This window comes from Colias croceus, chromosome 26 (assembly GCF_905220415.1).
Source record: "Colias croceus chromosome 26, ilColCroc2.1".
In the NCBI taxonomy this organism is placed as follows: domain Eukaryota; kingdom Metazoa; phylum Arthropoda; class Insecta; order Lepidoptera; family Pieridae; genus Colias; species Colias croceus.
The window spans coordinates 304,906-320,597 of NC_059562.1; the positions used below are offsets into that span (position 1 = coordinate 304,906).

General features: G+C 31.3%; 1 protein-coding gene across 1 annotated transcript in view; it reads left to right on the plus strand.

The window, feature by feature from the left end:
• The window catches only part of LOC123703478, a 339,926-nt gene that overhangs the window by 204,897 nt on the left and 119,337 nt on the right, over positions 1–15,692 (plus strand). The window lies entirely within an intron of this gene.

Below are 15,692 nucleotides of genomic sequence, written 5' to 3' on the forward strand. Positions count from 1 at the left end.
TAAATATAAATGTTAATGAAATATGTTCGCTTGTCTGTTATATTTCAACGTAATAGCTGTGCAGAATTGGATGGATTCATCTCATTAGTTATGCTTAGATTGTTTGTGATAATCAATTAAAATAAATTTAATATAATGATGTACTATTGATTTATGGTATGTTAATAAAATTAACCCTTATATCGGATTCAGCCATATGTCTTATAAATAAATTAAATTGAAGGAAATTGATAATTCAAGTAAAAGGACATGATATAAAGTTCCCATGTCCCCAAGGGCCCTCGTGTTATCAGACCCAGGTCCCATTGGGTCCCTACGGGACTCAGGGATATCTTTGAAATGCAAATTCTTAGAAATGTGAAGCCGATTCATGTTAGTTATATTTTCCGATTTATTACTTCCAAGTAAGTATATGTTTAAATTCTAATTTGTAGGTAGGTACCTATGTGTTATTTTTTTCGTGATGTATGGCAAAAAATATTGATTAATATATAATATGTAAGTATCTACTTAACTAATCTATACTAATATTATAAAGCTGAGGAGTCTGTTTGAACGCGCTAAACTCGGGAACTACTGGACCGATTTGAAAAATTCTTTCGGTGTTAGATAGCCTATTTATCGAGGAAGGTTAAAGGCTATGTATCATCACGCTACGACCAACAGGGGTGGAGCCACGGGGGTAAAACCGCGCAGAGGAGCTAGCTAATTATAACAATTAGGTGTACTGAATTATTTGTTTGTAATAAATAAACTTATTGAACCGATTTTCAAAGTTATTTTAACGAAACTATGTGAAATTTCCGTTGTTTCCAAAACAACAAATTGTTAAAATTATATATATATATCTACTGAAGTTAGCTATACTATACAATATCTACTTAGTACAGTTATAATTCGTATTCAACTTACAATGAAAAAAACTTCAAATACAAAATATCCAAGACTCTTGGAATATTTCATTGAAGATCTATTACGTCATAAGCTAGTTACTTCTAAAGTATGTGAAACTCGAATAAATGTTGAAGAATGACAAAAGATGGCGGCGCGAAGTTTTAATAATCCGATAAACCTTGGAACTTGTGTAATGGGAACGGGACATTCGTATTAATAATCTGTTTTACTTGGGACTTTCAATGTTTGTGTCTAAAATCTAAAAATATAAATTGTTTGGGGAAGGTGTTATTAATAACTCAGGCCCCGGAACCAGGTCCCAGACACAATAGAAAATCTATTGTGTCTGGGACCGATCGGGCCGCTCGGGGCTCAATGGGTTAATGTTATGTACTAACATAGTTTAGGTAGGTAATTAAGAAATTACTAACAAGTGGACCTATGTTATTCTGATAATAAATAAATTAGAATTTTATAATTGCTAATCTTCAAATATTAGCGTTTAGAATGAAATATTATTGCAAAATATATTCATTATATTATGTGTAAAATGTATTTAAGATATAATATAATTATTATTGAATTCTATATCTATTCTTCTACGAGTTATTTTCAAATGAATAACGAAATCCGACTCCTAAGTCCTAAAAGTAACTTATCATTTTTCGAAGATGGTTAAACGATCAGCTATATTACAAACTAGCTGTGCTCCGCGGTTTCACCCGCATTGCTCCGCTCTGTTGGTCTTAGCGTGATGATAGGTATATAGCCTATAGCCTTCCTTGATAAATGGGCTATCTATCACCGAAAGAATTTTTCAAATTGGACCAGTAGTTTCTGAGATTAGCGCGTTCAAACAAACAAACTCTTCAGCTTTATAATAATAAGTAGGTATACATTTGTTATTAAGTTAAAACAAATACGTTTTTCCTGTTCAATTGCTTGGCAATCCATATTTCACGCAGATAATAATCTTCATTAAACATCCAATGCTGTTTGCGATACGAATAAAATAAAAATAAGAATATTTGCTCCAACGGTTGCTATGCCACAAATATATTAAGCTAATTTTGCCTTCATATCGTGGATTGTTTATTTGAACGATATCCTAAACGGTTGAGAGATATATTAATAACTAGATTTCCCCGCGGCTTCGCCTGCGTTTTCAAAGAAAACCCGCATAGTTCCCGTTCCCGTGGGATTTCCGGGATAAAACCTATCCTATGTGTCAATCTAAGTTAACCTCTATATGTGTGCTAAATTTCATTGTAATCGGTTCAGTAGTATTTGCGTGAAAGAGTAACAAACACACACACATCCTCATAAACTGTCGCATTTATAATATTAGTAGGACTGTTAACTTGTTATGCCCCGCATTTTTACTCGCGAACAAATAGTTTTATCCTAAACTTTTATCTCATATGTAAATATTTAATTTCAATTTTCAATCCTTTGATTTTAACAAAAAATACTCCCTGATATTTATCCCTCGGTCTTCATTTATTTTGACGACAAATTTCATCCAAATCGGTGCTATGATTTAGCCGTAAAAGCCTTACACAGACAAGCTTTTGCATTCAAAAGCTAGATAGATTGTAAGTTCATGTAAAATGAAATGAAATGAAATAAATAATGAAATGAAATAAATTTATTTGTCCATTTTATGTTTTACAATTAAAGTACGACAGTGGATCCCAAACTAAGTGAAATACTTGTGTCTTGGGACCCAGAGTGTAAAACAGATAGATTGTCTAAAACAGATAGATGTCTGTAAAACAGATAGATATAGATAAAAATAAAATTTTAAAGCTTTAACTAAAAAGAATTTAACTCAATATTGTTCCAATACAACGGTTGTCTGAGTAGACGCGAAAGAATCTTGAAGTATTCATGGAGGGCCGTGATCCCTCACTTTGTATGCTGCACTCGAGCTTAGAGCGTTGACATCCATATACGTAATCGCTTAAAGTCGCAATGCACTTTTTTGTTTTTGTTGCTTATATATGTTTATTTATCTAAATAGCTTTTGACCGTGGTTTCGCCCACTTGATATAACTTAACAAATTGTATAATACAGGGTTAGTTTTCAATGACCGGCCAAATTTTCAGAAATGGTTCAGAATCGATAACATTTTCGAACTAATGAAAAAAAAAACGTTTTTTGGTTTAATATCTAGATCTTAATTTTAAATTTTGGCTGGTCATTGAAAACTAACCCTGTATAATCTTCCTCGAGGACCAGTCTATCTTTAATAAAACTCTATCAAAATCTGTTGCATAATTTTAAAGATCTATGAATACAGACACACAGCGGATAGCGATTATGTAGTGATACTGTGATAGACTTTGCTTGAGCCAATTTTTTGTCGGAAATTAAACGGAAAATAGTAAATAAGCGTTTATCTACTTACGTTATTGTAACAATAGTTGCTTTGAATTAGAGCTATTTTTGAAGTGAAACTTCTTTATCGGGGTTGGAAAAAAATTTAGTGTAACATTTTTTCGTTACGCGTGCCATTTTTCCGTTACACGCCATCTTTTGCTTATCCCTACCACGCGTGATTCGACGTATTTCTGTAAAGTTGCATATAGTAAACTATTTTTTGAAAAATAATAAGAATAAAGAAAAATAATCATCATCGAATCGAAATCGTCATAAAGAAGTTTCACTTCTTACGTGTGTACACCAGTAGACGCACACATTTTTTTTGTTACATGTTTATTGTTTATATATCAATTCCAAAAATTTAATTTGTGCGTAAAAAATATAAGTATACCTAAATCGTATTTCGTAATTTAGTAAACAAATGAAATAGCGATGTAAACTCTTTTAAATTTCTATTAAAATAATATCATACTTATAATATTAATACATTTTATCATTATATAAAACATCTTCATCTTGAATACATGTACCTACATAAACTGCGAACTTATCTAAAAACGCAAGCACAACACAAAGTTAGTCCCCATAAACCCTTTAGGTGTGAAATTTCAACAATCCTTTGTGGTCCGAACTTGACTTGCTCTGCCCTGCGGCGCGCCTTTGATGTTAGACAATGTATCCTTATCAGAAATGATATGATAATTAAGGTATATTATATTATAATATTACAATTTAAAACTAAAATTCTACGAGGTAGAAGGAGAATCTAGAAGAAAAAGCTCTTGAAAAATAGTATCTGTAAGAAGTAATCCGATTTTTTTTAATTCGTGTTAAATGTTAATCTTGATATTATATCTTGATATTTTTAATTTATTAAATGGTAAATCTCAATAGAATCAGTATATTTGTCACTTATTCGTCCGTTCGTTTATTTGTCCATTTAGGGCTCAATCCTGGGTTACAACTTATTCATCGAATACCGTATTAAATTACCATTTCAAAAATGTATTCTAATTTCCGTATATGACACTTTACAGGTGACATTTTAAAATGGCCGCTTTATTGGACGGTTTAATTTTAACCAAGGATTGAAAAATCGGCCCTTAGTACAATATTCTAAGCATTTACAAATATAGATTTGATTTAAGATTAAAACAATTATTATCATAATATATAAGTATCTACCACACAAACAACCTTCTTTCATTTCCCATTTAACATCAAAGGATGTTTATATAACGTTTGCGATCGAGTTATCAACAATTTCCTTTTTTATAAGGTTTAAAGACATTTATTCCCATTAAGACATAAAGTCACTTACATGAGAAACTTAAATTTTAAACATAGGTATTTATAAAAAAATATCATTCGTTAGATAAAAATTTAGAGTAAGTTACATACTATAAACATAAGTTTAAGTTAGGTACTCATTCATTGCATTCAAAGTTTGAGCGTGTGGTCTTCCAGGATGTGTTTCGCTAATTGTTTTTTGAATACAATGAATGAGTTTACACTTTTTAATTTGCTTGGCAATCCGTTATAGAAACGTGCTCCCTCGTATGTTGCCGTTCGCCTTCCATAATTCGTTCGGATCTTCGGGAGGGCAAGATAGCTAGCTCGTCTATTAGGATAGTGGCGATTTGATGTTGAGAATATTATATTTGTATTTATGTTTTTATGTAGCGCTTTGTGGATGAACATACACGTATTATAAAAGTATAATTGTTTTAAATTCATTATTTTAGTATCGTCGTAGATTTTATTTGTAGAAGTTAAAAAAGGATATTTAAAAATGGTTTTAATAATTTTATTTTGTAAAATTTGTAGTGGCGCTAATTTATTTTTGTAAGCGCTACCCCATACTTCTATTAAATACATTAGGTGAGGTTTGACTAACGTGTTGTAAATGGTGTGGCGTAATTTATGAGGAATGCAAGAAGTGATATTACGCAGAGATCTAAGAAGTGCTGATAATTTATTTTTTAGGTGGTCGATGTGATAATTCCATTTTAGAGAGCTGTCGATTCGCAAACCTAGGTATTTCTCGTGGGTTTTATGTTCTAATACAACACCATTAATTTTAAGTGGAGCGTGTGGTGGAATAATTTTGTTCTGAGCTTTGAATTTAATATAACACGTTTTAGATATATTTATTGTTAGTAGATTGTATTGAAACCATTTATTTAATTTATTTAAATCATTTTGTGCTTGCTTTATCATGTCATGTATAGAGGGACCAAAATAAAACAGACAGGTGTCATCCGCATAAAGTGTTAGATGACCATTTAGTTTTAAATCTTGTAAATTATTAATATAAATTAAAAAAAGCAATGGGCCTAGAATCGAACCTTGTGGTATGCCACACGTAATTGGTAAGGGAATGCTATTGTAGTTATCTATTTTAACGATTTGTGATCGATTTTTTAAATATGATTTCAGCATGTCTAGTGCTTTACCAGTAATGTTAATGGATGCTAATTTCTTTATTAAAAGTTCGTGAGAAACGGTATCGAAGGCCTTTTGTAGGTCAATAAATACTCCCAAAACTAAATTTTTTGCGTCAATGTTCTGTTTTATTTTAGTAGTCAGGTCTATAGTCGCTGACAGAGTGTTACTTTTTGGCTTAAAACCGTATTGACGCACTGAAAATAAAATTAAATGAGTCTAAATATTTTTCTAATCTCGTGTGTAAAATTTTCTCTAATATTTTTGACAACACTGGCAACACCGAAATTGGCCTATAGTTACCAGGTTCAAATTTTGAACCACTCTTATAGATAGGAGTTACCTTCGCTATTTTCAACGAATCCGGAAAACGTCCTTGACTTATAGCTTGGTTGAAACAATCGCTTAAGGTATGATTTAATTTTTCTTTAATGCATTTAATTGCTTTTGTGGTAATACCATCAAGACCTGTACTACAGTTTGAATTAAGGTTATTTATAATTTTTAAAATTTCATTAGGTGTACAGGGATCAAAAGTGGATAATTCGTACTTTTTTGATGGTGATTTAGGTAAGGTTGAGGAAGAGTTGGTTTGATATTGTAGGGGTATTAAATTTGCTAGACGAGATCCTATTGTAGAAAAATATTGATTAAATATCTGGCATATTTCATTTGGCTCGGTAATATATTCAGAATTTATAAGTAATTTAGTAGGTAAAGTACATTTTACAGTTTTGTTATTAGCTAATTTATTTACTAAATTCCATAATTTCTTGGGTTTTTTTATATTCCTTGTAAATTCTTGGTAATAGTAAGAATCTTTTGTGTCTTGAATAAATTTTTTTACCTTTATTTTTTGAGTGTTAAATTTTATTTGAAGGTTTTTATTTTTAGGGTTGTTTTTTAGTTGAGACCATAATAAATTTCTTTCGTTAATAAATTGCTTTGTTTATCCAGTCTTTTCGGGGCAGATTTAGAAATTTAGTTTTAGTAATCTTACTTTTATCTATAATAGATTTAATTTTATTTTCTAATATTGTATAATCTTTGTTTATTTCAGTATCAACTATGGAGTCAGACAGGGATGATAATCTTTCGTAATTAATTGCTTTATATTGAGTTTTAACACTTTTTGGGGGTAAATATTTTTTTAATTCTACGTATATGTGCTTATGGTCGGAAATACATGAGTTTATTATTGCGAAATGAAAATTATCATTTTGAAGGTTCGTACTTACATGACAGATCTATCATTGACAGATTTTTTTGAGGAGTCTCTTGTGCTGTATTTTTTAGTTAGTTTATTGAGTAATATATGTCCATTACACTTAAGAGTATATTTGTATAGTTTGGTATTTTTATCTTTTGTTAACAAGTCGATATTAAAATCTCCAAAAATAATAGCTCTGTGCCTTTGTTGTAATTGCGATTCATACATTTCAAGGAATTTTTGACAGTTAGTATAGCCCGGTTTATAGATAACGCCTACATCAATTTTACATCGTTCTAAACTTATCCATAAGTAATTGTTCCCTTCCTCGTATCGTGATTCAATAAGATTGTGTTTTAAATCGTTGTGGATGTATGCTGAGACTCCACCTCCTCTTGCGTCAGTCCGGTAGTTAAAATAATGTGTGTAATTATCAATATTTAATTCTGAAGCTTGCGCATCAGAATTTATCCAAGTTTCAGTAATTAGAATTACGTGGATAGGTTTTATTAATGAGCTCAGGATACATTTTACTTCATCTAGTTTACCTTTTTTTCTTATGCTTCGCGCATTGAAGTATATAAATCTAAGCCTGGATCGGGAGAGTTGCAAATTTTCATAGCTGTCTAGTATTTCGTAGGAGTTAATATTTTGGTTGTTTGTCTTTAAATTTATTTCTAGTTTTTTGACATAATTTTCTTTATAGTAGGCATTCCGTTAACGTATTTTATTGTGAGATCTGTTTCTCCTTCACCAATGCGACGGTTTAGTTCATCCTGTAAACTTTTAAGATATTTTTCCTGAGCTGGCGTTTGATCACTAAAAGCTTTAATATTGTTGGGTAGTTTATTTTTGTTACGTAGGATTATTTTAGCAGATTCAATTGTGTCATAGCAAACCTTTATTCTACGATTTTTCCCCGGTGAATACTTGCCAATTCTATATATCTTTACTGGCTTCGGTAGGTCTGAACTTATTAGCGAGGTAATTTTTAAAATTTCGTAGTTGTCTTTAGATATCCTCTCCTCTGAGTTATAAGATGTCGATTCTGGGAAACCAGCAAAAATTACATTTTTTTCGCGGCTTTTTCTGTCTCGTAGTTCCTTGATTAAGTGTTCATTTATATGTAGTTGATTTTTAGACGTAAAACCCGATGGATTGGCTGACTGATTTATTGATTGAAGATTTAACTCCAGTGATTTTATTTTACTCTCACCCTGGTTGATCTGGGATTCTAATTGAGAAATAGTACTCTTCAATATGTTTTGTTCAGTAATTATCATACATGCTGATGACTTAATTTCATTGATTTGATTCGTATTTTGGCGAATTAAATTCAAGGATTGTTCGTTGGACGATTTAATTTCGGTAATTTGTGTTTTTACCTCAGAAATGTTTTCATGAATTTTGTTTATTATTTGTTCGTTTGAGCAAACATATTTTTCAAGTAATGTACTAATACGGCTCAACTCCGAGCGAATATCCTTCATATCATCACTACATCTGCAATCTTGTTCTAGCGGTTGTTTCCGTTTTCTGTAAGTGATTTGAGTATCAGTTGGCGTAGAACTCGTTGAAAACGAACTTAGCTTCGATAGATCGGGATGCGATCCACCGGCAGTACCCACTGCACCACTGCTGGTTAAACGTGTTGGCGATCTGCGTATACTCATATTTACTCCGCAATGGATAATTTGTGCACGAATATGAGTCGTTCTACGGTGCGTGCAGGACAAAAAATTGCAATTGTCTTGCTCCCGCTTGAAACGCTCGCTGTGTTTCGAACGTAAATTGAAATGATATAAATACCAAACACTAATTATGCAACTTGAATTCTTATTATCATGTAAATAATTATTAAAATCGCAAAGCACTTTATAGTAAAAAGTAATACACGTCTATTCTGATTCACTAACGAACGATGACTCAACTTATAAAGAAAAATCCGTAATATTTCTTGAATACAACAAGTAAATTATAAAAGTTAGATAAGGGCACGTTGCCATGGCAACCGCGAGAGTACGAAAATTGAAACTTTCCGCATAATTAGAGGGTTGATTTATAGTGATACTTGTCAAGTTTGGAAATCGGTTACTTTAGTTATGAATCTGTTGTTTACATTGTAATAATGGCGTTGGATTTATGCGTAAATCATTGAATGTTCAAGTCATGTAATACGTACTCTCATTCGAAACCAATATATCAAATGATATTAAAACTAGGTTATTAGGTACCTATATATAAAATAGTTATTTTTAGAATATTAAATATTAATATGTCGTTTTTTAGAGAGTCATAAGAATTAAAACAACATTCTCGACATTTTCCATGAATATTCTTTACGTTTATAAAATTCCTGCCAAATTTATGTGCGAATTGTTAAATGCGAATGTGATTTGTCTATCTGTTTGTTTACACCTAAACCACTGAACCGATTTTTATGAAAATTACTAGACGATAAAGTCAAACTTTTTGTCAAGAAAACAAAATTAAAAGCTAGTTACAGAAAAAATATCATGCTATGACTTGAAGTGCGAGTGAAGGCACGGGCGGCAAGCTAGTATTATCAAAAACAATCAACAACTTTCGTACAGCTTTGTGTAGAGTTTCGTTTGACTCATTTAGAATTAGTTTATTTAATGTTGTGAGTTAATCGTTTAGATGAAGCTTTAACGTTTAATATACTTCAGCCTAGCTTAAAACATTTGACTAGTTTAAACTGTGGCTTTAACTGAGTTTGTGTCATTTGCTCTTGTTTGTTAATTAAAGCATTCTATCTATAGAAGTCGTATAACTATATAAATATGTATGTTGTTACACTTGAATATTTAAAAATTTTAATTTTCGTATTTTATAAAAAAAAAATAACGATGCCTATGCGTAAAATAATTTTAAAATAAAACCAGGCAAGAAGTTAGTCATTCGTACAATAATTATAAAATCAGTCGACTTATTTATTTCGTAACAAACAAACAATCATTTTTTTCTTAATGCATAATTGTTTATTTTATAAGTTTATACTTATAGTTATTAAAAGCACTAGAGTATAAAATCAAATCTCCAATAACAATGTACGACACAGCCGATTGTAGTAATTAGGGTTGTATGGTATTTCATTATGATGGAACAATCGCAATTAGATTGGGAATTTGTGTCGGCTAATTTGTCACGCCGGCGGGAATGAGCGGACTGGAAACGATGCGGTTTGCACGCTTCTGTAGTTGTGTGATGTTAAATTAATAGTTTTTTATTTTTTATTTTAACATGATTTTAATAACTGTGTTTAAAGCTGTATTCTGTTCAATGACACGTTTTTTTCAATTTTTATAGTGTGAAGATTTTTAAAGCTGTTCAATGAGCTAGTTTTCAATTTTAATTTTATCCGATCGAAAGAATATTATTTCTTCTCTATGTATTTATATAATATTTTGAAAGGCTTTTTTAACCTTTTTAATAAATTTTCTTACCTTCATCTACATTTATTTATTGATCTAGATTTTTTCATAGAAAGATTTTTCAATCGTCAAAATACAGAACCAATTAACTTACGAAAGAAAGCAGTTTAAACGGATAAAATTCGGCAAGAGACTTACTAGCAACGATTTTATAATCTATGGTTCATCTACCATAGCGTGAAGGACTAATATGTAATTATCTGTATTCTCCGTGATAATATAGTAAATCAAAATACCTGCTTAGTGTGTAATCAGCCTTAATTACATTAGAACTCCGCCCCATTGTTTTATGGGAGTCTTGACAGGAAACGAATCGATAGCTTCCCGTCGAAGGCCCGTGTTGTGGCCACTATTCATTTATTACATTATCCATGGGATTTAATTGTATTTTTTATATATTAACTGTTTTTGTGTAGATTTGTTAAGGCTAGTTAGGCGTTAAACCTATTTTGAAATTTTTTGTTACAATAAAATTAGCAACTCCTAAACTGTAGTTTATACTAGGAATATAATAGGAAACATCTGATTTCTACTACAGGATCACAATTTCACGATAGATTAGTAATTTTAGGTCTTAAAATAATTATTTTCGTTTGTAGGTTTATAATAGAAACATAAATAAATCTTGTATGTTATCCTCGATACGCCAAAAAGCTTCAGCATTTCAAATCAAACATTAGAATATCAAAACTCTAATGACAGACGGACGGTAACATCGTGTTTATATATAAATGGCTCTAACGTAAAACAATACCTGAGCGTACAGCCGGACATGCCATTATTTATATATACATAGTGGAAATCCAAATGAATAGGAATTTGTGTGGAAATCTACATGATTTCACAAAACATTAAATTCGCGTTCAATTTCAGTTGAAATGATATTAAATTGAGCTTTGCTTGCGATATTTGGAAATACAGATTTAGTAGGTTAGCCCGCGTGATATTATAATAAGGGACCTGTGTGATTGTTGGTTTAGTTGGACTGTGTTTATGTAGTCTTATATATAAGAATGAATCCCAAAATGTGTTGGTAAGCGCATAACTTGAGAACGGCTTAACCGATTTCGTTAATTCTTTTTTTATAATATTCCTTGAAGTTCGAGGATGGTTCTTATGTAGAGAAAACGTGAATATGTACCACGGGCGAAGCCGGGGCGGACCGCTAGTTTTGTATTAATAATTGAAGAAATAAAAGATTTCAAAATATTGTGCATTGTAGTCGTACAGTCGTTATACATGTACATATATATATGTTATTATATATGTTATTATTATGATATTAGTACTTACTAGCTGTGCTCCTTTGTTATACCCGCAGTGCTCCGGTCCTGTTGGTCTTACCGTAATGATATATAGCCAAACTCTAGCCTTCCTTGATAAATGGGCTATCTAACACAGAAATGATTTTTCAAATCAGACCAGTACCTAGTTCCCGAGATTAGCGCGTTCAAACAAACACTTCAGCTTTATAATATTAAGTACCTATAGATTAACACTATTTCAGTATTTAAAGAAAAGAAGGAATAGAGTATTCGAGTTTCCATGACAGATTATGAAGAAAGAAAATGGGTTTTTTATGTTATGTACTTAAATAAATACCTTGCATAATTGCATTTTATTGCAGTAGTCAATTGTAGAGTCTAATAAGAGTTATAAATATATATTTTATTAATTTCGTTAAGTTCCGGGATAAATACCTACCGTTGATACACACCAACTCCTCAGATTTGTAGCTAAAATGATTATATATAAGAAAATAGGTTTATTCACATAATATGAAAAAATCAGAAAACTCTTATTAAAAAAGCTCAAAAACTAACTGAAGTTAATAGCAAGGTCTCTTATTTTAAGTACCACCTTTACCTTTATAATAACATTATGTCGACAAATAAATATAAAAAAATAGAAATATCCGTTTGTTTCGACACGTCCATACTGTAAAACATCAAAAGCTGTCATTACGACATGCGAACCCGCCACGTGTTGTCTGTCTGTCTGCAAATTATAAGCTAGAGAAATATAGGAATAACCCGGTAATGCACCCTTTTATTATTCAAATATCTATGTGGTTTTTATTAAGAAATGTACTTAAAATTAAAAAATATCTAGAACATATTGTAGATTACAAAAATTCAAATATTTATTTTATTTATTGATTCAAAACGAATAATTTTTGAAGCGCTTTTGTATTGTCATAAAAAATATACCGTCCGAATTGAGAATTCCTCTTTTTTTAAGTCGGTTAAAAATAAAGCAGTTTTCTACATAGAGAGCCGGCGAGAAATAACATATTTCGTGTAAGTAATGAACTTATGAAAAAAATATTACAAATTTTGTAAGTTTTAAATTTTGCATGTTTTACACGGTCAAGTTGCATTGTAAATTCAGTCATTCGTATTTCGCTAGTATATACCCGCAAATATTACTACAATATATTTACTAGCTTAAATATTTCAATAATTCTCTACTTTCGCGTTATTATTTTCAAATCGGACCAGTATTTCCTGAGATAAGCGCGTTTAAACAAACAAACTCTTCAGCTTTATAATAGTATTTATCTATATGAAAAATAGACAAGTAACGGTAAAACATCTGTCCCACCTGACTTTACCCCACCGAATGGCCCCAAATTTGTTTGAACAGCTTTTAATCAGCGACCAGTAGTGTTGCCCAAATGCAAGAACAAGACGAGACTTAGCCAGTCTTGGTCTTGGTCTTGCGCCAATACATCTGGTCTTGGTCTTGGTCTTGGTCTTGCGCCAATACACCTGGTCTTGGTCTTGGTCTTGGTCTTGCGCTCCCAGTCTTGGTCTTGGTCTTGGTCTTGCAGCAAGAGTCTTGCAAGTCTTGCAAGTCTTGCAATTACCTATTAGTCTATTACTATTTATTAAAGTTTACTTTAAATCTTAGAAAAACGTATTAGAATTGGAACATTGTGAGCTTGAATTATCATAGCCATAGTAAAGATCAAGCAGATTAATAAATAACTAGTAATGCGCATAGGTCCAGTTTTTCATATTCTTTGATACAGTTTTTTGCGTCTCATAGAATTCCTAAGCGTACCTACCTAGTTATACACCGAACTGTTACACCTAACTACTCAGTGAAATAGCGCTAAGTCCTAGCTGCAAGACGCAAGAGTCTTGCAGGCTATGTCTTGTTCTTGCTCAAGTCTTGCACGGTCAGTCTTGGTCTTGGTCTTGCTAAAAATACGCGGTCTTGTTCTTGGTCTTGGTCTTGCAAAAACGCAAGACGCAAGACCAAGACTGCAAGACCAAGACTGAATTTGGGCAACACTAGCGACCAGGAACGGCGCGACCGCATTGCGTGAAATGTTAAACATATTATAGTTAGATATGTAAATACGGTTGGTCAATCATGCTGTCTGTTCGAAAATAGAAAGGTTACTCATGTTTGAGTGACGCTTATTAGAATAAATAGCTTAAAGTTGCACTCAACCACGACTCAACTGTCCGTTAAGCAGCGTAAAGCACGGTTAGTATATGGATGGGTGAAGGTATTTTATCGAAAAAGGGAAGCGTAAAAAAAACTTCTATTTAATAAATAAAACATTTATTTAATTAACATGTACAAAATAACATAATTGAAACATTGCTTGTCCGTTGTAAATTCCATTTACATTCTATTAAGCTTACATTTTAATAAAACTTTGTTTATTTAGTTCAAATATTTAAAAATTGCTTGACGGCTCATATTTACATGACATATATTAAAAAAAAAAAACTTATTACTTTTAGGGCTGATTTTTCAATCCTTGGTTAAAACTTATTCATCGAATAACGTATTAAACTACCATTCCAAAAATGTATTCTAATTGTTCGTATTTGACAGTTTACATGTGACATTTTAAAATTTTCGTGTAATACTTTATTGGACGGATAAATTTTAGCCAAGGTTTGAAAAATCGGCGCTTAAACTAACAAAGAATTAACAATCTCTAAGGCTTTCTATTTTATTTATTCGTAGAAGTTTCTAGGCTATCTCCACCCTTTCCTATCTTTTTTCTAAATAACACACGACTCGGTCTTGGCCGCTCCACCACGCGGAAAATGAAAACTAAATAAAAGCGGCTTCTCAAATATTGGCGAACATCTGCTATCAAAACTTTACGCGACCTGATGGGTCCGATCTAGAGTACTGGATGGTGCATGTGTTTAACATTACTTAAAGTTGAGTACATTTCAATGTTCATGGTAAATTCTGCTGCTGTCTGTGAAGCAAGAAAATAGAATTATTGTCGAGTAATATAGAAATAAAAATTATTCGTTCCCGAATAAAAAAAACAATTGTTGTAAAATAGGTGATTTGAATGTATTATGATTCAGCCTGAATTGAAAATAGCTTTCATTTCGATTTAAGATTCATCCAAATCTTAATACTTCAAAATGGAAGTGTATAAAAAAATTCCACCCCATTTAAAACGTCTAGCATCGATATAAATAATATTTACCGGTTAAATTTACTAATTATTACCAATCTTACTCATATAATTATCTACTATCAAATAATTACATATACTGTTTCACGCGAAAAACGGTTGATCTGTACGATATTTGGTATATTATAGTGAAAGATTATTACGTCTAAATTACGACATATGTAATTTACTTTTATTCGTACGCAAGTACAACCTTGGCATCTAACTTTGATGTATAATAAAAATTAAAAACAAATGCGTTAACTGTGAGTCACATCTAGACATTTATCGTCCCGTGGATCGTCCCGGGGCCCATCGCACAGTTATTGCTTCTCAGAGTTGCGACGATTTTTTCATATATTTTCCGTCGGTTACGACCTGTTATATCGAGGGGCCGTGACAGACAATTTTCTAGATATTCTTTACTTTTATGTTTAGGTTAGGTCCTCGCTATAAATATTTCTTTGATCTTTTTACGCACTTAAAATATTTTCTTTTTGTATCTGTGTATTTTTGGGATATTTGCTTTGGTTTGGAACGAATTAAGATTCGGTTTCTTAATATATATATCTTATTTATAATAATGTTAACATGTTTTTTCTACGGATAACTAAAATTACTTTTATTCGTAAGACATTAATTATAAATATGTACCTACATTTTGATTTAATATTTTTGCAGATTGTTTAAATAATTTTATACAGTTACAATTTTTAACAACAGAATTGCAAAAGAAAACTTAAGTCCTTGTCTAAATATAAAAACCTACGAATTACAATTCAATCATTCATTGAACGTTAAATATGAAAAAGCATATCTCAATAAAAATTCATATTACGCTCATAATCGTATATCAAGTGT